The 21,949-nt window shown below is 40.8% G+C and overlaps 1 protein-coding gene across 1 annotated transcript in view; it reads left to right on the top strand.

Moving 5' to 3' along the window:
* RNGTT (RNA guanylyltransferase and 5'-phosphatase) overlaps positions 1-21,949 on the top strand; it is a 400,898-nt gene that overhangs the window by 233,306 nt on the left and 145,643 nt on the right. The gene's annotated exons all lie outside the window — the stretch shown is intronic.

Below are 21,949 nucleotides of genomic sequence, written 5' to 3'. Positions count from 1 at the left end.
AGCTTTGCAAAGGGGGCAGTGCATGCTATATATTCTGCAGGGTGCCCAAACTTTTGCAGATGCCATTTTTTTGTTTTCTGTCATTTTGAAAGTGTAAATGATGGAAATAAAATCTAATTTTTTTTGACATATAAGAATGTCTAATCTGTAATTTGATGCCTTTTGGAGATTTTTCCTTCTTTCCTTGGCTTTGTTATGCACATTAATACAAATTTCCCCACTGTAAAGATGAAAACAGAAACCGAGTTCACTGGATAGTATGGATAAAACCACTTTAATAGCGAGGAATAAAGATTGCACTTATAGGTGACATGATCAGTGCATATCACCAAAAACAGCTCATCCGGAGGAATACCATGTCCCTCCAACAGATGCAATAGTATGCTCACGTATAAGCAACTAGTGGGAAAGACAGCAATCTGGAAAAAAAAGATTTATCAAATGATGTGCAGAAAAAAAAACATTTTCAACTTTAGACCCCATGTTTTTTTATTTACCTAGTGACTGTGGTTAAGGTCATGGGAATGTAGGCTGTACAAATAAATTCTAATACCTATAAAATAAAACTCACCATAGACCAAAATATATTTTAATAATTTTATTGATAAATATGAAATGTTTTTTTTTTTTGGTAATAGAAATGGCCGCGGCACCTTTTATTGGTGTATATATAAATATATATAAGCATAAATGATCAATTTAATATTATTTAAATTCTTTATAAAACTTTCAATATTTAAATTCTTAATAAATAACTTTCAAAACATAAAATTCTCAAGATCTCGCTCAGTCATAGAACTCGAGCGAATACCATAAATAATAAATACCAAGTCCTCCCTTATCTTCAAGGGTGACATACCACATAACAGGTGATGCAACAGGGTGGGGGGGGAAGGGGGAGCACACCACGCTGTTCCAAGTTACAGCTGGTTAAGGCCTCAGGGTAGCAGGATTATATAGCCCCTTACACGTGTATAAAGCCCGGGAAAAACGTGACTCCCTACACCTGTTCAAAGCCCGGGAAACACGTGACCTTCCCGCCCAAAGTCAAATTTTTCCTGCCCAAAGTACACCTGACAGCCCCAGGTAGCTAAAGTGACGCTATCAGGAATCCATTTTTTTATTATTATTTTTTGTAAACAAACTTGCACACCTCCTTTCATTTATTTTTTATTTATTCTGACAGCCACTCTCCCATGCTGTGGACACTAAGTAATGCCCCCTTTTCATGGGGAAAGTCTTATCTTACCAAGATGAATTATTAGAAACCCTTGTGTAGGAGCAGCTTACGTAACATTAAATAGTATTGCAAGCAAGAACAGCAAACTGAGCAAGCTAGTCATAAAATAGGAAAGCGTTGAGCCTTGCAGCTGATTTAAGAGACGTCTGGGATCAGGAGATACTAGCAGAATTATGCAGTAACTTAAAGATCGAAGCTTGTCCAGCTTGTGAATGATAAATGATCATACACAGTTGCCTAATCTCTGAGAAAATATCTAAGAGTAAGGTTCTTTACATTTATTATAAACTAGTGGTAGGAAAAATGTAAAATAATGCATTTGTTATATAAAAGTTGTTTCATAGGCTACATCTTTATACCTGTTCTTACTGATAGTTTTTAGCAGTGGTAGTCAAACTGCTAGATATTTGGAGCTTCAAGTGCTGTATCTTGTCAATAAAGGTCTGTGCATAATAATAGGTATTATCTTGTGATAGTACCGATCTGTGTGCACACTGTGATACCATGCAGTAGTATTTGTAGCACATTTATGGTATTTTGGTGAACTTTTCTGGCCTCCCCATTAGCAACAGTTCAGTTACACTGCAGCAGTAATCTTCTGATGCTTCTGGGGTTGATACAGCCCCTGAACCTGTCAGCACTAATATAGAGTAGCGACTATGCCCACCATTTTCGCTCTCCTCCATTCATAGAAGCTGCACTATAACTTTCATCAATGAAATGAAATTGAGGACGGGTGGATGAATGAAAGGTCTGCCGCCTTAATTCATGAAACTTGTTTCATGAAATCTATGGTACAGCTTCTATGAATGGACGGCGGTGGGGGAGAGAGGATGATGGGCAAAGTCAGCACTCTAGACAAGTGCCTATGCCAGGTCTTGTGGTAATATCTTATGCGACATCAGGAGATTACCACTGGGGAGGGGGTAGAAGATGGGTTACTATTTTCCATTTGCATGTCTTCAGTAAGCATTGTGTTGGCTATGGAGTATTATAAGTTTTTAAAATAATAATAATAAAATAAAAAAAACAGGTTCAACAAGGAAGTAAAGAAAAAACAAACTAAAATATGCTCAATTTTTTTGTCTGAATAGTTGTAATATGTTTTTTATTTGGTATGTACACTACTGTGCAAAAGTTCTAGGCAGGTGTGAAAAAATTATGTAAATTAAGAATGAAAATAATTATTTTAGAAATAGAAGTGCTAATATAATAGTTCATTTTTGTCAATTACCAACTCAGGCCCGGAAGAATTGGCTGCCATTTGTTTGCGATTCGGCACTGCTTCGCTTTAACTGACAATTGCGACGCTGTACCCCAACACAATTGATGTCCTTTTTCCCCCCACAAATAGAGATTTTTTTTTTGGTATTTGATGATCTCTGCGATTTTTATTTGCGACAAAAAAAGAGCGACAATTTTGAAAAACACAATCTTTTGTACTTTTTGCTATAATAAATGTCCCCAATTTTTATTTAAAAAGCAAATTTTTCCCAGTTTAGGCCAATATGTATTCTACATTTAATTGGTAATAATCAAATAAGAGTATATTGATTGGTTTGCGTAAAAGTTATAGCGTCTACAAAATAGGGGATAGATTTATGGCAATTTTTTTTATATTTTTTTTATTAGTAATGCCGGCGATCTGCAATTTTTATTGTGACTGCAACATTACGGTGGACACAACGGACACTTTTGACGCTATTTTGGGACCATTGTAATTTATACATGGTGGCCTACGACGCAAAGAGTTAATCCGACCTCCGGAACGAAGTCCGGACCACGTCCAAGGAATGCAAAGCAACCTCTTTGGGATGCGACGGCTGAAGACACAAGGATGGAAGCACAATGTCCTCATCTCTCTATAGATATATATATATATATATATATATCTCTTTAGATTAATATACATCTAGAAAATTGGCAACAAACAGCAGCCTGCAAGCCCCATTATGGCATAAAAAGGTGCCTTTCTGCTTTCTGTCACCCCTGCTCTCTCAGAGCTGTTATAAAATTGTAATTTGCTTTAAAATTACATTTGATGGCTGCCAGTGTTCATCTTTCAGGGAGGAATGCCTTGGGATGATGATGATGATTGCTTATTTACATGTGATTACACTGTCTGAGGTTCAGAGTTTGGATGCATCATCTATGCCTTTGTTGATTTTGTGATGCTAAAGACTTAAAGTGATATTAAACCCGCATTTTAAGCACTTTCAGCGGCTGATTTAATCTGTCACGGAGTATGTAGCTTCTTTATCGATAAATTCTTTCCTATATTTAATGTTGTACGTAAAAGCTCAGTGGTTTTCCATATGGGTATAGCAGCACAGTATTCTAAACCTTAAAGTGGTTGTTATCCCACTTTCAAATGTTAATATAATTCGTTTTTGTTTTCTAATAGATTGCCCCCATGTATCTGTTTTCTTTAAAAAAAAAAAAAAAAAAATCCTCCTTTACTGTATTTCACAGTGGCTCCCGGCGCTCATGTAACCGTTTGTGTCTCCTCTCTGCCTGTCTGACAGAAGCAGTGGGCAGGGCTGAGGATTCCCCAGGACACGAGGAGGAGAGAGGAGACACGGCCGGTCGCGGGACCGCTTCGATCCACTGTGAGATATGGTAAAGGACTTTTTTGTTTTAAATAAAACGGAGAGGGGGCACTCTATTTGTAAACAAAGTGGATAGTATTAAAATTATATTGGATATTCCTGCAGCAAGAGGAGGGTGGGGGTGCGGGAGTATAGAGGAGACAGACACAGGAGAGCAGGCTGCAGATGACAGAGGCATGTAAACAGACCACAATGTCTGGTCTCAGCAGCCATGATTATCGTGATCTGTTTGCATGGGGTAGGGGAGAAACTGGCAGGATCAGCCAGGTTTTTTAGGTGTTACAGGGGTACAAATTACACAGCGCAAGCAGTGTGCTGTATAAAATGCTTTAAAGGAGCAGGATCCACATTTGTTTTCATTTTTGGGGGTTAAAAAACACTTTAACCGATTGCCGACCAGCCGCCGCAGTTTTACGTCGGCAGGTCGAGATCACGTAATATTACGTCACCTCGCGAATCAGCCAATAGGGGCACGTGCGCGCTCGCCCCTGGTCCCAATGCGCATTTTTATAGCACTGATCGCTATAAAAATGCCAATGGTCCCAAAAATGTGTCCGAAGTGTCTGCCATAAGGTCGCAGTACCGATAAAAATCGCCGATCGCCGCCATTACTAGTAAAAAAAAAAATATTAATAAAAATGCCATAAAACTATCCCCTATTTTTGTAGACGCTATAACTTTTGTGCAAACCAATCAATAAACGCTTATTGCGATTTTTTTTTTTATATATTTTTGGGGATATTTATTACAGCAAAAAGTCAAAAATATTCATTTTTTTTTCAAAATTTTGTTTATAGCGCAAAAAAATAAAAACCGCAGAGGTGATCAAATACCACCAAAAGAAAGCTCTATTTGTGGGAAAAAAGGACGCCAATTTTGTTTGGGGGCCACGTCGCACGACCGCACAGTTGTCAGTTAAAGCGACGCAGTGCCGAATGGAAAAAAGTGGCCCGGTCATTGACCAGCAATATGGTCCAGGGCTGAAGTGGTTCATTCCAACCAGAAGTCCATTTTAGTTTGAAGAATGTACAGTGCCTTGAAAAAGTATTCATTCCCTTTGACATTATTTAAATGTATCCTATGGAGATTTTTAAGGGTAAAAGTTTGTTGTCATTCCATGAGAGGGCGCAACTTTTGAAGTGTGACATTTTGGGTTTCAATTTACTCGCCGTAACATCATCTTTCACAATATAAAAAGAAATTGGACTTGCTTTTCTGTTGTCTGATTTTTTTTAAAATTAAAAATGGTGAAATTGTTCCCACAAAAGTGCGCTTGTAAGACCGCTGTGCAAATACGGTGTGGCCGCCATTTTATTCTCTAGGGTGTTTATATATATATATATATATATATATATATATATATATATATATATATATATATATATATATATATATATATATATATATTCTATATATAATGTTTGGGGGTTCTAAGTAAATTTTCTAGCAAAAAACAAACAGTTTTTAACACCAAATCTCAAAAAGAGGCTTGGTCCTTAAGTGGTTAACCTTCTCCACAACTTTATCCCTGACCGGTCTGATGTGTTCCTTGGCCTTCGTGATGCTGTGTGTTCACTAAGGTTCTCTAAAAAACCTCTGAGGGCTTCACAGAACAGCTGTACTGTATTTATACTGAGATTAAATTATGAACAGGTGGACTCTATTTACTATATAGGTGACTTCTGAGGACAGAAGATGGATGGAGCCAAATACAGGGCAATCTTAGAAGAAAACCTGTTAGTCTGCAAAAGACTTGAGACTGGGGTGGAGGTTCACCTTCTAGCAGGACAAAGACCCCAAACATACAGCCAGAGCTACGATGAAATGGTTTAGATCAAAGCATATTCATGTGTTAGAATCAGGGCTGTGGAGTCGGAGTCGAGGAGTCGGAGTCGGGGGAAATTTTGGGTACCTGGAGTCGGCAAACAATGCACCGACTCCGACTCCTACTAAATTTAGATTGGAATAAAAAAAAAAAAAAGCAAGTTTAAATGTCCCAATTCACAAAAAGTTATAATTAATGACTTCTCTACTGTAAGAATAAAGACCAATGCATGCAGTGCCTCACGTAACCGCAAAACGAACACGTTAAGTGACCGTGAAGAAGCATGCTTTTCATGTGCTTCACTATATGGCACGCAACGCACAATTAGGAGCTGCAATACTTATACTTTCCATAGTGTTGTGTTCTGCTTTTACAGGGAACGCATGTTAGAGAACCAGTAAGTGTCCAAATAAAAAAATTCCAACAGGAGTTTTATAAAGCACTAAAAGAAGTTGAAAAGTATGATCGCTCATCAAAACTTACTGTTGAAGAAGCCATCCTTGTTTATCCAGAGATCGTTAGTGATGTGGCCAGAATAGTTACTGCAATGCCACCCACCCAAGTCAAAAGATTATTTTCAGCCCTAAAAATAATAAAGTCTGACTTAAGAGCCTCTATGAAAGAGGATCTGGCAGAGGCAATTCTCTTCCTTAGAACTCTACATTGAATTGATTTGCATTTGCTAAGCCTATAACTACATTTCAAGATTAATATAAACCATTTCTAGGTTTTACAGATTTTGTTTTTGGTTCATTATAGATAAGCTTTGTTTTTGTTCTAAAACAACCAAATAATGTGGTTTGTATTTTTGAACTGGTAAAGATCCTGTTCCTGATGTTTATGCCTGCTGCTACTATCCAGCCACTTGATTGATTAATATTTTTTTTTTATAAAACTTTGTTTTCATTGTGTTTGTCTTTTGCTTAAACTGTGCAATACAGTAGACTGTTGGCTTCCCAGCCGGTAGTTCTGTGGTAGGTTGCGTTTCTTTCCCTCAAGGAATGTATAAAATACATTCGCATATTAATACAGAGGAGTCGGAGTCGGGGAGTCGGAGTCGGAAGTACATAAAACTAAGGAGTCGGAACATTTATCTACCGACTCCACAGCCCTGGTTAGAATGGCCCAGTCAAAGTCCAGACCTAAATCCAATTGAGAATCTGTGGCAGTTCTTGTAAATTGCTGTTCAGACACTCTCCATCCAATCTGACAGAGCTTTGGCTATTTTTCAAAGAAGAATGGGCAAAAATGTCACTCTCTCTCTAGATGTGCAAAGCTGGTAGAGACATCCCCAAAAAGACTTGCAACAGTAATTGCAGTGAAAGGTGGTTCTACAAAGTATTGACTTGAGGGGGGGGGGGGCTAAATACAAATGCAAGCCACACTATTCACATATTTATTTGTAAAAAATAAAAATTTAAAACCATTTATCATTTTCCTTCCACTTCACAATTATGTGCCACTTTGTGTTGGCCTATCACATAAAATCCCAATAAAATACATTTGAGTTTTTGGTTGTAACATGACAAAATGTGGAAAATTTCAAAGGGTATGAATACTTTTTCATAGTACTGTATGTTGAAAACTGCAATAAAAATAAGCTGCCGCCCCAAGTTATTGTAGGGATAGATCAGCTGTTGGGACCAGCACCTAGTGCCACATGAGTAAGTGCCATTCTGCTCCTGCAGATTGCATCTGCATAGTGTGTATTCCTTCCTATGCATATGTAAGCTCAGGGATTTTACAGGGAGCAAAAAGCGAAGTCAAGAATTCACCTGTTACCTGCTGATGGAACAAGGATGGAGAGGATCACTCTGTCACCAACTTGACAAAATAGAAGTAAACACACAAGCATTGTAAACCGTTTTTATTTACTCTGCTTTTGAACATGCCAGCAAATTTGACTACTCCAGGAAGTGGCAATTTCCTAGCGTAGCCTCGCCTTCCTTGTTATACGGTAGCAGTCTGGGATTATCCAATTACTGTTGTTGCCCGCAGCTAGTGTTGCGGTTGGTGGCAGTAGTATTAATAAATTATGATGGTTACATTGGATCCTTTTAACCTTCTCTCTCCTGTTAGCATATTTACCCATCAGCAGAGCCTGTTTGGCTTCTAGTGCTGCCCCTGTTGGCACACACATTGTTACTTACTCTGGTTCTATTTAAATTGTAAGATAATTTAAAAGAGAAGTATGGCCAACGTTTTTTTTGGTATGGAAGAAACCTCTTGCCATGTTATGGATCTTGAAGGAGAACCCCACACCAAAAATAAAACGCAGTTGGGTCCCCCCCCCCCCCCCCCCAAGATCAGACCCTGCGGATTTTAAGAGGAAACCCATGCCAACCAATGCCAAAATTAAAAAGAAAAACGGCATGGGGCCCCCAAAATCCATACCAGACCCTTATCCGAGCTTGAAGACCAGGAAGGGGAAGGGGGCGTGCGAGCGGTACGTTCCCCTACTTATTCACCAAAAAAAGTGTCAATAAGAGCCATTGATTTGGACATGTCATGCGACTTCTGCCCTTGAAGTTGGAACGCATGTCGGACCAGTGTGAGCCGGCCCTTAGTTGGATTCAGAAGTGAGCAGGCTTTTTAGGGTGTATAGTCATGAGAGAAAGTTAATCTGGCTATGCACTAGTAAAGCTTATGCCGCTTACACACGATCATTTTTCGGCATGTAGAAAAAAAAAAGTTTTTCCAACTTCATCATTAACCACTTAAGCCCCGGGCAAAAATGCAGCTAAAGGCCCAGGCCAGGTTTTGCGATTCGGCACTGCGTCGCTTTAACAGACAATTGCGCGGTCGTGCGACGTGGCTCCCAAACAAAATTGATGTCCTATTTTTTCCACAATTAGAGCTTTCTTTTGGTAGTATTTGATCACCTCGGCGGTTTTTATTTTTTGCGCTATAAACAAAAAATAGAGCGACAGTTTTGAAAAAAAAAACTCATTCAAAGTCCCAAACCCAGTTCCATGTTTATCAATAGGGATGGAGATGCTTATACATTTACCCTTATGCGTTTTTTCCAGTGCTCTTTATTGCTACACCAATTTTAGATGGAGGCTGGCTGGTGGCACACACCCCTAGTCACCTGCTCTCCATCTGCTCATTAGTACTTGTATGCCTCCACTGAGGAAACTAGAAAAGTTTAGTTAGGACCACAGGAATGTAGAGAGCCTTGTAAGCGGCCTGTGGCTTATCCATATATTTGCAAATGTGTGCAACCAATCCTCTGCTTTTAACATACTAAGTTAGGCCGTTGAATTTGGCTTGCAATTTGGTTGGTAAGTTTGAGCCTGGTTATTACGCTATACAACTTTATTTATTTACTTATACATACTGTTTGCATCAACACGCATCTCATTTAAAGTCCCAACCCTTTCTCTCTTTCAACTTTCAGCCCTGGTTCACACTGGGTACGATTTGGGCGGCAATTGTCGGCAATGGCACTGTCCTAATCAGTGCGACGCCGCATCTGCGATTTCAAAAAGTAGTACCTATACTACTTATACCTTTTTCGATTTACATTAAATTGCGGCCGAAATCGCTGCAAAATCGCAGCCGCGAAATCGTGGTAAAATCGCATTTTACCGCGATTTTGAATTCGCAGCAGTGTGAACCTAGGCTCAGGGATGGAGGCATGTGTCATCCACATGCCTCATTCAAAGTCCCAAACCCAGTTCAATGTTCATCTGTGATAGACAGCTCAGTTTTTGTGCCTAGTTTAGGAGTGAGGACCTAGTTCCCTGCTGGGATTTTTAATTTCATTTTTTAGGGTGACCGATCAGCAACCATTTCGGTGTAGCTCCTAGGGCCCTGTTTTGGGCAGAACTGTTTGCTGGCCATTTTGGCAGGGACTGACTTTGGCAGTTATCTTGGTGGGGCCTTCCCTTGAGTGGCCATTTTGTCTGGACTCATTCCGGGTGGCCATTTTGGTGGGTCAATACACCAGCGGCCATTTTGTGGCGGTGGCCTTCTTGTGACACCCTAGCTGTAGGCCTTGTGGGGGGTTGTGTCATGCTAGCCTGGCAAGAATGGAGAGCACATTCTTCCACATGACCTTCTCTTTGGAATGGTAGTATGGGTCACAGCATCTTCCTGAGGCAGCACTTTGGATGTGGTGAGTCCTGCTTGGGCCCCCCTCCATCTGCAGTGGTCTGCATGGACATGTGGGCACTTGTCCAAGCAGGGTCCATCCTTCTCTGCTTGTAAGCAGCCTTTTCACTCTCCAGACTCCTTGGACAAGGGCTCCAAGTCCTTTTTAAGGGTCTCTCTGGTGACCCAAAAAGCAACTGGCCTCACAAGTCAAATAAACCAGTGGAAAGACTTTCCACAGCATTAAAATTTGCCCTCATCTGTTCACATCAGGATGGGGTCCTGTTCATTTGTTTGCATTTCCCATTTTTGATTTCCCTGCTTTACACCAACTGGTTTGCAAACTGAAATCGGGCTGCAAAATAGTTTCTTTCCTATCCACCAGACAAGTTCTTTCCTTCCAATCTCCATCTCTTCCTGTCTTACATGGCTGTGCAGGGCATGATAACCCTGCTCAGGCCCTAGAAAGGTTCCAGGGGTTTTACTGCAACCTGTTATGCTTTTGAAGAAGGAAGTGGCCAAGCTGATTCTGGACCTCAAGGCCCTGCATTGTTTTATGATGGTTCAAAAGTTCAGAATGAAATCTGTCTATTCTGGCCTCTCTTCATCATGGGGCTTTACACGTTCCTAATTGGGGTTGGTCACCAGCTTTTTCTGTGCTACTGTATGCGGTAGGGGGATACACATTACCAATTTGTCGCTGTCACCTTTTGGTTTGGCCTCCACCCCTCAGGGCAATAGGGGATTGCCGAAGTGGGCTATTTAGATGATCTCCTCCTTCAGTTGGAGTCTTAATCCTCCCTGATGAACAATTTTACGGTCACCGTTCATGCTCTACAGGAGTTTGGCTGGATTTTGAACTTTAAGAAGTCTGCACTGATTCCAACCAGGTGGCTGAAATATCTGGGCCTGATACTGGATTTGGTGCAGGCCAAAGTTTTTCTTCCACTGGACAAGCTTCGAAAATGCTGAAGTCCCGTTAAGTTATTACTTTCCTGTAGATCTTGGGTGCCTAACCTGTGGCCCTCCAGCTGTTGCGGAGCTTCATGTCCCATGAGGCATTGTAAGTCTGACATTTACAAGCATGACTCCTAAAGGCAGAGGCATGATGGGACTTGTAGTTCTGCAAAAGCTGGAGGGCCACAGGTTGATCACCTATGCTGTAGGTGGTCTTCTCTGTGGTTATGCGTATAGGTCCTTGGTCTCATGGTATCCACCTTTTGAGGTGTTCCTATTTGCGCAGTTCCACACAAGGGTTCTGAAGAAGGAAATCCTATCCAAATGGGGCATCCTTGGAAAGACAAATCCGTGTGGAGGGTCGGTCAGTTCCTCCCTCCATAGGTGTTTTTGTTCTTTGCCTCTTCAGGCTAGGAAGTCATTCATCCCTCACCATTGGACCGTGGTCACGTTGGGTACCAGCCTGTCTGGCGGGGGGACATTAAAGTCAATTTTGGACCAAGACCATTTGATGACAATGGCGTCTCGGCCACTTATAAATCTCCTGTGATCAAACTTTGTCTAGCTGACTGGACAGAGGTGCCCAGTCACGATCCAGTTAGACAACACCATTGTGGTGGCCTGTGTCGGTTACCAAGGTGGATTGAGAAGCTTGCCGGTGGTGCTGGAAGCCTCACACATTCTTCAGTGGGCAGGATTTTACATCCTGGCATTCTCTGTTGTCTACATTACAGGCATTGAAAACTGGCAGGCGGATTACCTCAGCCGTCAAAATCTGAACCAAATCTGAGCCACTGCCAGATGAGGCATGCTTTCTCATGGACTGTCCCTAGACACAGTTTTACTGTTCAAAATTTGAGTATGCCTTAATGCACCTATACCTGGGAATGAAGACAAATTAGAGAATTTTCTTAAATTCATGGCAAACCGGCATGAAATTAAACTGTTCAAGCATTTTAAACTGCAACTCGTTATAGGCGTATATAAACCCTATGGTGCAACCTCAATGTGTCCAAGGTGCTGTATACAAAATGATAGCTAGACATATTTAAAAAAAATAATAATTCTTTAGCCTATTTTTTTAGAAACCTACATCTATTACTTTAACAAAGAAGGAAGAAGGACTTGCATCTTTTGTATCATTTCCCTCCAGAAGCAGTTTCATGCAGTTCTTCTGTCTTCATTTTGGGCTACATTTTTATACCCTTTGTTGCGAATAGCTGATAAAATCATTGGTAAGCTTTTTCCCTTGTGTGGTTTTGTCATATGTTGCGCAGAAAAAAACTTTAACAATACAAAACAAAGTAGTTTTAAGTATCCATGTTTGTGAAATAGTTCAAATGCATAGACAAGTCAGTTTATGTGAAGCAATTATATTTCTCAGCAGGTGCCTACATAAGCTGATCCTTGAGGGGGAACCATAGCCAAAAGACGTTGAGAACCTTGTATGCCCTCCCCACTTCCTCGATCCCTGCTGCACTTTTCTTTGTGGGTGATTAGCTGTTACTGCTGATGCAGCCACTGTGGCGTTCCAGGGATTTTAAATCCCCATCCTTCTTTCCACTCTCTCTGTAGGGCTTCCAAGATGGATCAGAGCAGTGGTTGCTTTGACAAATCCATGCTTTGACTTTCTGATCTGTCCTGAAAGCCCTCTGATCCATCCTGGTAGGGAAAAAAAGCGGGATTTCAAATCCCCAAACAGCTACACTGGCTATGTGGGCAGTGATAACTTATCATTTATGAAGGTAAGGGCACTGGGAACAGGGGGAGTGGGGAGGGTTTGGAGGGTAATTGCCTTTTTTATTTTTTGTGAAAAGCTGAACTTAAACTAAGGAAACCACTTATTACAGAACTCCAATATACAGTATAGATGTCCAGAAAAAGTCAGCATAGCAAACCTCCACTGTAATGTAGAAAAAGTGCAAATGTTTCTGTGAATATATAGTGTTCTATTGCTTTGCACTCCCATACACATGTTGTAATGATTTAGTTATCAGTTATAATTATTTTCCTGTGCTTGATCTCATCCTCAGCATGCCTTGGCTAATTGGCTCTAAGCTAGGAAAAAGCTCAGGTCCAAATATGCAATAGCAGTTTTGCCTCTGGCTGAACAGTACTATCAGTCAGAAAGACATAGCTGGAGACACTTGTATTGGGGTGTCTGATGGCAAGCTTGTCTCCAGTAAAAAGGTTATAGACTAAAAGATTAATACTAAAATCGATTTTAGTATTTATTGGTTTTGTTTAATCATACCACGGCCAGAATGAGCAAAGTTGGAGATATTGCAGACCAGTATGTGCAGCAGAGGATTATAGAGGGTTAAACATGGGTCAGTATGTGCAGGAGTGAATTGCAGAGGTTAAGGGGGTAGTCCATATGTGCAAGAGAGGAATGCACAGGATGTGACAGAGGCCAATATGTGCAGGAAAGTGCAAAGGTTATAACAAAAGTCAGTGTATGCAGGATTGGAGTGCATAGGGTGTGATGAAGGGCACCAAGTGCAGGAGAGAAGTGCAATGGTATAACGAGAGCCAGTATGTGCAGGAGAGGAGTTCAGGGTTCATGACGAAGGGAAATATGTGCAGGGGAAGAGTCAAGGGTATAATGAAGGGCAGTAAGTGCAGAAAAGGATTGCAAGGATATGACAAAAGCCAGTATCTGCAGTAGAGGAGTACAGAGGGGATGATCAAGGGCAGTAAATGCAGCAGAGGGTGTGATGAAGGGCACTATGTGTAGGAAAGAAGTGCAATGGTATGACAAGGGCCAGTATGTGCAGGAGAGGGGAGCGGCAGTTATGACCAGGGCCACTATGAGCAGGAGACGAGTACAGGATTAAGACAAAGGGCAGTATGTGCAGAAGAGAGTGGAAGGGCAAGAAGTGCAGGAGAACCTTGCAAGTATGACATAATCCAGTATGTGCAGGAGAAGAGTACAGTGGCTATGACAAAGGTCATTATATGGAGGAGAGCGCGTGGGAGGCATGTAACAAGCAGTTTGTGCAGGAGCAGACTGTGAGAGATATGATCATGAACAGCATGTGCAAGAGAGGAGTGCAGAGGATAATATGGGAGCCTGTATGTGCAGGAAAGCAGCATGGGAGAATATGATAGGAAATGGAAGTGTGTGTAAATAGTACCCCATTTCCAGCTTAGAATGGAAACATGAGCACAGTGTTGCATGTGCCTGCTTAAAGCGGTTGTATAGTGATTTTTTTTTTTTTACTTTTACCTACAGGTAAGCCTATAATAAGGCTTACCTGTAGGTTAAAAATATTTTTTTTTACCTAAAACCTGTATGGTTTAGGACAGGGATCCTCAAACTACGGCCCTCCAGCTGTTGCAGAACTACACATCCCATGAGGCATTGTAAAACTCTGACATTCACAGACATGACTAGGCATGATGGGAATTGTAGTTCCTGAACAACTGGAGGGCCATAGTTTGAAGACCCATGGTTTAGGAGATATTCCCCTCACAATGAGCTGCTGACTGCAGAGGCGCATGCGCACAGAGGATTCTCGGCTGACGCTGGACCTTGCCGAAAAGAAGTCTGCGCGCGGGAGTGACGACATTGCGGATCCAGCCACTCACAGCGCTGGAACCGCGATACCCGGAAGCCACGCCGAGGCAACATGTCGGCTACCTCAGCGTGGACTAGGTGAGTTACCGACGCCTCGTTCTAAGGGAAGTATTTCATAATGAGCTAGCTCATTATGCCTTTTGCCTTACAGGGGTAAAAAAAAAAAAAAAATCTTCTGAGGGTATACAACCACTTAAAGGTTTAGTGCACATGGGCCGAATATTGGCCGGTACAACAAAAAAACATTAGCTTGTCTGACAGAAGCTGCCCTAACGGCTTGTTTCTGTTGAATGAGCATGCTGGAAAACCAGCATGTGATCAGCGCTGACTAGTGTGTTCTGACGGGGGGGGGGGGGTCGTCCCCTAGTCCCCCTGTCAGAACACAATAGCTCAATGGGGAGACCGCTGTACTATCACCACATAGTTAGAAATAGTGAGCTCCTCACTGTGTGTGCCAGGCTGCATCAATTTCTGGTTGAGGGTTGGACTTTATTGTATAATAGGACAGAATATCATGTGTGTTTAGAACAGGGATCTCCAAACTATGTCCCTCCAGCTGTTGAGGAGCTACATGTCCCATGAGGCATTGTAAAACTCACATTCAGACATGACTAGGCATGATGGGAATTGTAGTTGCTGAACAACTGGAGGGCTATAATTTAGAGACCCCTGGTTTAGAACAGCTCTTGTGTAATGTCATTTTTTACAGGTAAAAAGGCGCAATGCTAAGATGCCTCAATATAATGTTCCTAATAGTCCGAAGGGTGTGTGTGTGTGTGTATGTGTGTGTATATATATATATATATATATATATATATATATATATATATATATATATATATAATATATATATTATAGATGAGTCTGTCAGGGCTGCCACCAAAAAGACCACAAGCGGGTTCCAGTAAGCTAGGAGAAAAACAAGGAAAGGGGCGCCTCTGAGTATATATCATAAAAACATTTAGTAAAAAAAGAATATCCACTCACATGGAAGACAGTAGAGTTTTGTTTAGATCTGGGCTGAAGAGAAAGAAGGAACTACAGGTCACAGCGAGTCCATATGTTGCCTGGGAAGCAAACACAGCGTGTCGCCGGGCTGTAACGTCACAGCTGTGCAACCTTTTTTCGAGCTTGCCGTGTGATCGGAGCCAAAATGAGGCCTGGGAAACAAACAGTGTGGTGCCGGGCTGTGACGCGTTTCTGAGCTTGCGTGATAATAGCACGCAAGCTCGGAAATGCGTCACAGCCCGGCGCCACGCTGTGTTTGCTTCCCAGGCCTTGCTTTGGCTCCGATCACACGGACGCATCGTTGCCATACAGCGGACGCCAGACGAGCCTTGTGGATACCACAGTGCGGCCAGCTACAGGCTCTGGCGTCAGACTTTCCCACACAACCACTCTTAGAACCACATCTGGCTTGACGGTCTCTCCACTGACCCAATCCAATCTTGATGTGTTACCTGGACAGCTGAAGGAGAGTCTGCTGTGCTCAGCCATCCCACCCTATCCTTGTTGGATCTGATGTGGTGCCAGAAACATATGGAATCGCTGTGACATGTAGTCCTCCTTTCACTTCAGCCCAGAGATGTATCTGAACTCAACTCTATTGTCTTCCATGTGAGTGGATATTGTTTTCTTAATAAGTGTTTTTATGATATATACTCAGAGGAGCCCCTTTCCTTGTTTTTCTTTTGTAATGTAAGCATACACTGTAATTTGAAACATTTTCACTTGATTTTTAAGTGGTGTTTATTGGTGCCTGACTTTGGGAGCTGAAGAGTTAACTGATGTCGTATATAATCATAACTACAGACCCTGCAATAAAAGGTAATCACAATTTGTCAGCCACGCATTTGCTATCATTTATTCTCTGCATGTGGTGGTCTTACTCAGATGTGCCTTGCCATTGATTTACACAAAGATGTCTATTTTTCCCTTTTCAGCCATGCACCCAGGAAATGGGCCTTTGTAGCTTTCTGACACTCCTTTCATTCTTGAATAATCAATAGCAGAATGATACCATATCAGCACAGAGATGTTTATGAAAGGAAAAAACCCTGACATTTCTGAAAAAATGAAATCTAGCAAAAGGCAAAGCCAAGAATCTCTTTCTGTAATCCTTTCATACCTGTTGCACTGAAGTATTAACTGTCAGTACTGTACTTGTCAAGTTATTCTGTTTTAGGGCTAGAACTACAGGAGACTCACTTGTATTTACCATATTATCTGTTAAAATTTGCTAAAAAAAAAAACTTGCATTTCCTTTGTAATGACAAAGAGAAGAAGCAAGCTTCCAAAAATGTTCAGTAAAATTACCTAATTTTACAAGGTAGAGCTTTCTGTACATTTTGTATCTCTTTTTTCCTAAAAAAAATGTTTTGAGAGTTTTTAAATGGCATCTGAAGCAAGCTTCCTAACATTATTGGTGGTGTTTGTTCCCTTAAAAAAACATTGAGTAAATGAATTAAGGCTATAAATATTAGTCTACTTTTGGATGAAGTAAACCTGCAGTGGGGTTACTCCTTACTGTTGAATTAGGTCATCTGATAAATTAGAGCACACGACTTCCTGTATCAGACTCATTTCTTAGAACCATTGAGTTACTTTTTAAGCTTGTTCGAATTCTCTGTCCATTACCAAATGGCATGATTGGGTAGAACTGCAGTAGTGAAAATGCCCCCACCATAGTTTAAGGCTGGATTCACAGTAGAACACAACGCATCTCACAGCAGTAGTCGGGTGCGTCTTCATTCAGCATTTCGGGTCCACTTCCAGCCCGAATTTTGGGCTGAATTAGGTCCCGAAACAGACCAAATGACACGCAGGGCTGCTGTGCAATTCACACCTGAGCCGCTGCGGAGATCTGTGAACTGACTCCATAGAGAGCCGATCGCAATCTCCTGCTATGTGAATTGGATGCGGGCAAAGCCACATCCAATTTACATAAGTGTGAACTCCCCCTTAATATTTTTAGAGCATTGCCAGTGCCTTCTCATATGTTGAGAACTCTACAAAGGAATATTAGACTTCTAGACCTGGAGTTTCCAAATCAATTATTGTCCAGCTGATGTAGAGGGAACCTCACCTTACCGACTTAAAATAGAATTACAGGTTAACTATTACTGTAAAGAGGTTGTTCGGGCCAAGGTGGCCCAAACAAATAATTTTCATTGCAGAACAGTCTGGCTGCTGTTGTAGCTTTAACTCTGTACAGTAAACAACGTTGTGCTGTTGGGTATAGAGCAAGTTGGTCTTAACGCATACCTGCCATATAGGAGAGACCTTGTATTTTTATCAATGCACATAAGGCTTCCTTTGATTGGCCAAGGTGGAGAGGCAGATGGATGATGTCACGATCACCACCTCTACCAATCAGAGAAAGCAGTGTTTTTTTTCATTGGTAAAAATACAAGGCTTCTTCTAGGTTGCGGGGATGTGCCAAGACTGACTCCACCTATGCTCAGCAACAGAGACAAAGTGTCTCATGCGTGCTGCTATATAGCTAATGCTTCTACAGTCTATTACAGCACCCCCCGCAGTCAGATCATTCTGGCATGGAAATATTTTTTTCAGGCCAGCTTGGCCCAAACAGACTATTTACTGTATAGTAATAGTAAACCTAGAATTCTTTAAAGTTTTTTGTTGAATTAAATTGCCTGTGGCAAGAAAAGGTTTAAAGGTGAAGTTCTAAGTTCACCTTTTGAGCATGTTACACTAGTATTTAGGGTGTAAAATGTTTCAGTAGCCCTCCTTCCCTTTGACACCAGGCGTGGGTTTCTCTCCCCCACAGCTGCTGTTACATTTACAGTTGGTACAGCTATGCGGCAGCGATCTGTGAATGAATAATCTACAAGTCCCATCTTCCACTGCCGCAGACAGCTTCTAGTTCTGATAGGAATACGAGCATGCTCATTGTTCATTCACTCCTCCTCTAGCTTTGAAGCTTGGGGAAGAGTGTGCAGGAGCTAAACAGTGTACCCATTATCCAAGGTGCAATGCTTTGCAAAATCGTGTGTAAAAAAAATCATAATAAATGCACATTTTTCAACCTGCAAAAATATGTGCATTTATTAATATATAGCTGAAGAGGAACTTCTTTAGGCTCATAACACATAGCAAATGTATGGTGATTTTTCTTCCCCAGCTTATGTAAAGCAATATTTTGAATGTAAAATTCACCGATTTAATAAAAAGATTTTTATTCATTTTATAATTTTAGGTCCTGCATTAATCGCCGAGGGAGTCCATCTCTGATTTTCCTGCAGCTATTTCTCAACATTGAGCTGAGGAAAATGAGGATTGTGCATTGTCTGTTTTTGAAAACCTGTTATGACCAAGCTATCTCCTTTCTTAACAAGACTTTAAAGTGGGGTTCCGGACATAATTTTTTTTCAAGCTTAAATTAATCACATGAAATAGTCCCTAAAACCTATTAATAGCTCCCCAATCATTCCAGAAAACATTGCAAACACTTGCCTTATATCCTCCAGCTCATGTTGTGGCCGTATCCATCATGTGTGTGGGCATGTGAAGCCCAGTTCCTTTTTCTTCCTGGTTTTCAGGGAGAGGTGCATGCTGAGTGATTTTTAGGCCCAGTAATGCCCAAAGACTCCTTGGAAATGAGTGTCATTATTTCCCAGGAGGCAATGGGGTCTTAGGACAGGAAGATGAAACGCCTAGAACCAGGAACTATGCAGATTACAAAATCTGCCTAGTAACAGTCAGATAGTGAGCAAATTTTTTTTTTTTTTTTTTTTAATAGAAAGTTCATTTTTAGTGTGGAACTCTCCTTTAAATGTCCCTGTGGATGATATCCCAGTGCTTAAAGGCTCTTTGGATAAAAGGTTGGAAGCCCCCTTCTGAGGCCTTATTGTGGCACTGCAATGTAGCCTGTCATTGCAGCCATGTCAATCTACCATACCTGGTCTGTCTGGTCCATGGACATATCTTGGGATCCTGGTTCGACCCTGCGGCTCCTGCTTCTAGCTCTGCTCTAATGTTTTGACAAGCTAGGGGCCATTATTAACCAAATATGCAGAATGGGCCTTCTTTCAATACATGTGCAGAATGCCCTTTGACTCAAATGTTGGTCTGTGGAGCTTCAGTGCAAGAAAAAACAATTTCTTATGCCCTTTGATGGAGAACTATTCTGACAAATCCCTGCACAATTTCATCCATCAAAGAGCTCACTGAGGGGAAAGAACCCATTTGCCCCAGAAAAAGGCAAAACCTTGGTCTGGGAACCACCCGTCATTTTTTGAGTGTAAGAGATTTTTTCATTTCTCCCAGTGCTCTAAGTCTAAAGCAAGCTTGGAATTCAGTTCCGCCATAAGTCCTGGGCCTAAATCCTCCAGCTTCACAAACAAATCCTTTTCTGAATGAGGAGGTACCTCCAAAAGTGATGAAAAAATAAAGAGTGAAATTGCACTTGGGGTCCAATCAAATAGAAAAGCAGCTAGTACACCACTACATTTAAATGGTTATAAAGAATAGAAAAAACAATGTTACTCTAATCAAAATATGTATATTATCATAACAATTCTGTGCAGTAAAAACAATTGATAAAGATAAAAGTGGAGATAAATCAATATGCAAAAAAAATATTTTATACAATAGTGTTGGGAAAATAACAAAACAAATCCAGAGGGTCATGGTTTTCCGGTAAGCCTCTTGTGTGAAATAAGGTGGATGCGCATGCAAGTGTTGTGGATAACATCCAATTAAATCACTTTCATCTTTGCACATTGCTTTTTGCAATGAGATTATTATGGGAATTTTCTTTTTCCCTATTGTATGGTAAATTGACTTGTTTTGCTAATTTTGTGACACGATTGTTAGTATTGTATACAATATCTTTTTTGCATATTGATTTATCTAAATCATTTGTTTTTACTGCTCAGAATGTTGACATACATATTTTGATTAGCTACTTAATGTGATATAGACTCCACGCTGTGGTTTAAATGCTTGGTGTAGCTGCCTGCACAATGATCACCCCTATTTATAGGGAATAATCTAAACATAAATAAAGTGTATGCTATATTATTTCATGACCTTTCGTGTGCTAGTATTTGTGAACAAATAAAAGTGCTCTGTGTCCACTTGTCAATTCATATGTCAAACGCATATAGAAATACATATGTATGAAGTGCTCCGTGCCTGTAAACAAATCATTACCAATTCTATCCAACCACAATAAATTCCATAAACCTTATAAAGTCCGTTGTGCTTTAAAGTGCTCAGTGGTGCAGATATATCTATCTGTGATCTGTGTGAAGACACTCTGCGCTCCCCTCCTTTTGTTTCCACACTCACCAGATCAGGATAACATAAGCGCTTTGTATAAAAACCACAGCCTTTGCGTTAGTTCTCCCTGCTGCTTTCATTTTGGGGGTGAAAATAATTTCTGGATAGCCTGTTGACTCTTGCTCCCACTTATGACTGTTATGGGCGAATGGGTAGCATAAACAGTAAGTGGTTATTTCATAGATGGGTTTGATGAAATTGTATTGCAGTTTTGCCATGCGGTATGTCTGCGTACAATTAATGCACAGCAGAGTTCTTCTTTAGGATTTTTAATAAACTTCTTTAAATGACGTGAATGGAGACGACATCCAGTGATATTAATGTGAATTGTATGGATAGTAATAATAGCAATTCTAATTTCTCTGCTTTCTTTCTTCCTGGGAGACTGCTGCATACCTCTTCTCAGTACTGAGTAGGAGGCTTGAGCTTTGTGCCCTGCAGTGAGGAACATTGGCACTGTGGAAATCACAGTCATTCAGAGAGTGTGAAATTGCTGCTGACAAGGATCCTTGCTTTATTTTACTGCACAATTGAAATGTGCCATTTTCAGTAATGCTTGGTTATTTTTTAACCTCCTTTTTTAATGTCTTGTGTCTTTAAAATACAGTTCCACGTTTTGATATGTGTAAAATGTAGCTACAGGACCTAGACCTTTCCAAATATGGGTTTATAGTTTAACTAAAAATACCTCTTTCCTTTCCCCATCAGTATATTTCTGATAATGAATCATTAATAAGAAGTATAACTGATAGTAAAAAATATCACTGCAACATGCCAACACTTTGCATTAGTAATCTGACAAAATGTATAGACTAATTTTATGCAGAATTAGTCATGTAAATACAATGTGGAATAACCCTTTTGTAACTGGAAATTAGCTTTTACCCGTAGGGCGTAATGATGAATTCCAAGTATGGATATTTTTATAAATAGTTACATTAGTCCAGCTTGGACCAATGATATATATCGATGCTAACCTGCGGTCTAAACGCAGCAGGCCAGCCGCTCGGTACGAGCGCCATTCAAAGAATGCTTTGCCTTTTCTGAATGATTGTAAGGCACTCTAAGTGGATGAGGTGAGAAGGCAGGGTGGATGATGGTCACGCTTTTCTACCTCCAAAATATCAATACAAGGAATTCCTCTGTAGAAATGGTCATAGCCACCCTCGTGGTGGTTGTGGATCCTTAGAGGGAAGGGGGCTCATTAGGGGACCCTACAATTCGATATCATTAATTTAGCTCTGGAGTGAGACTAACCCTTCCAGAGCCCATCGTTTTTTTTTTTTTTTTTATATCTTAACGTTCTGACACTGCTTTTATCTAGGAATGTAGTGTAA

Source organism: Rana temporaria, chromosome 4 (genome assembly GCF_905171775.1).
Source record: "Rana temporaria chromosome 4, aRanTem1.1, whole genome shotgun sequence".
NCBI lineage: Eukaryota > Metazoa > Chordata > Amphibia > Anura > Ranidae > Rana > Rana temporaria.
Note: the sequence above shows the minus strand (reverse complement) of the source record. Positions and strands in the feature narration are given on the sequence as shown.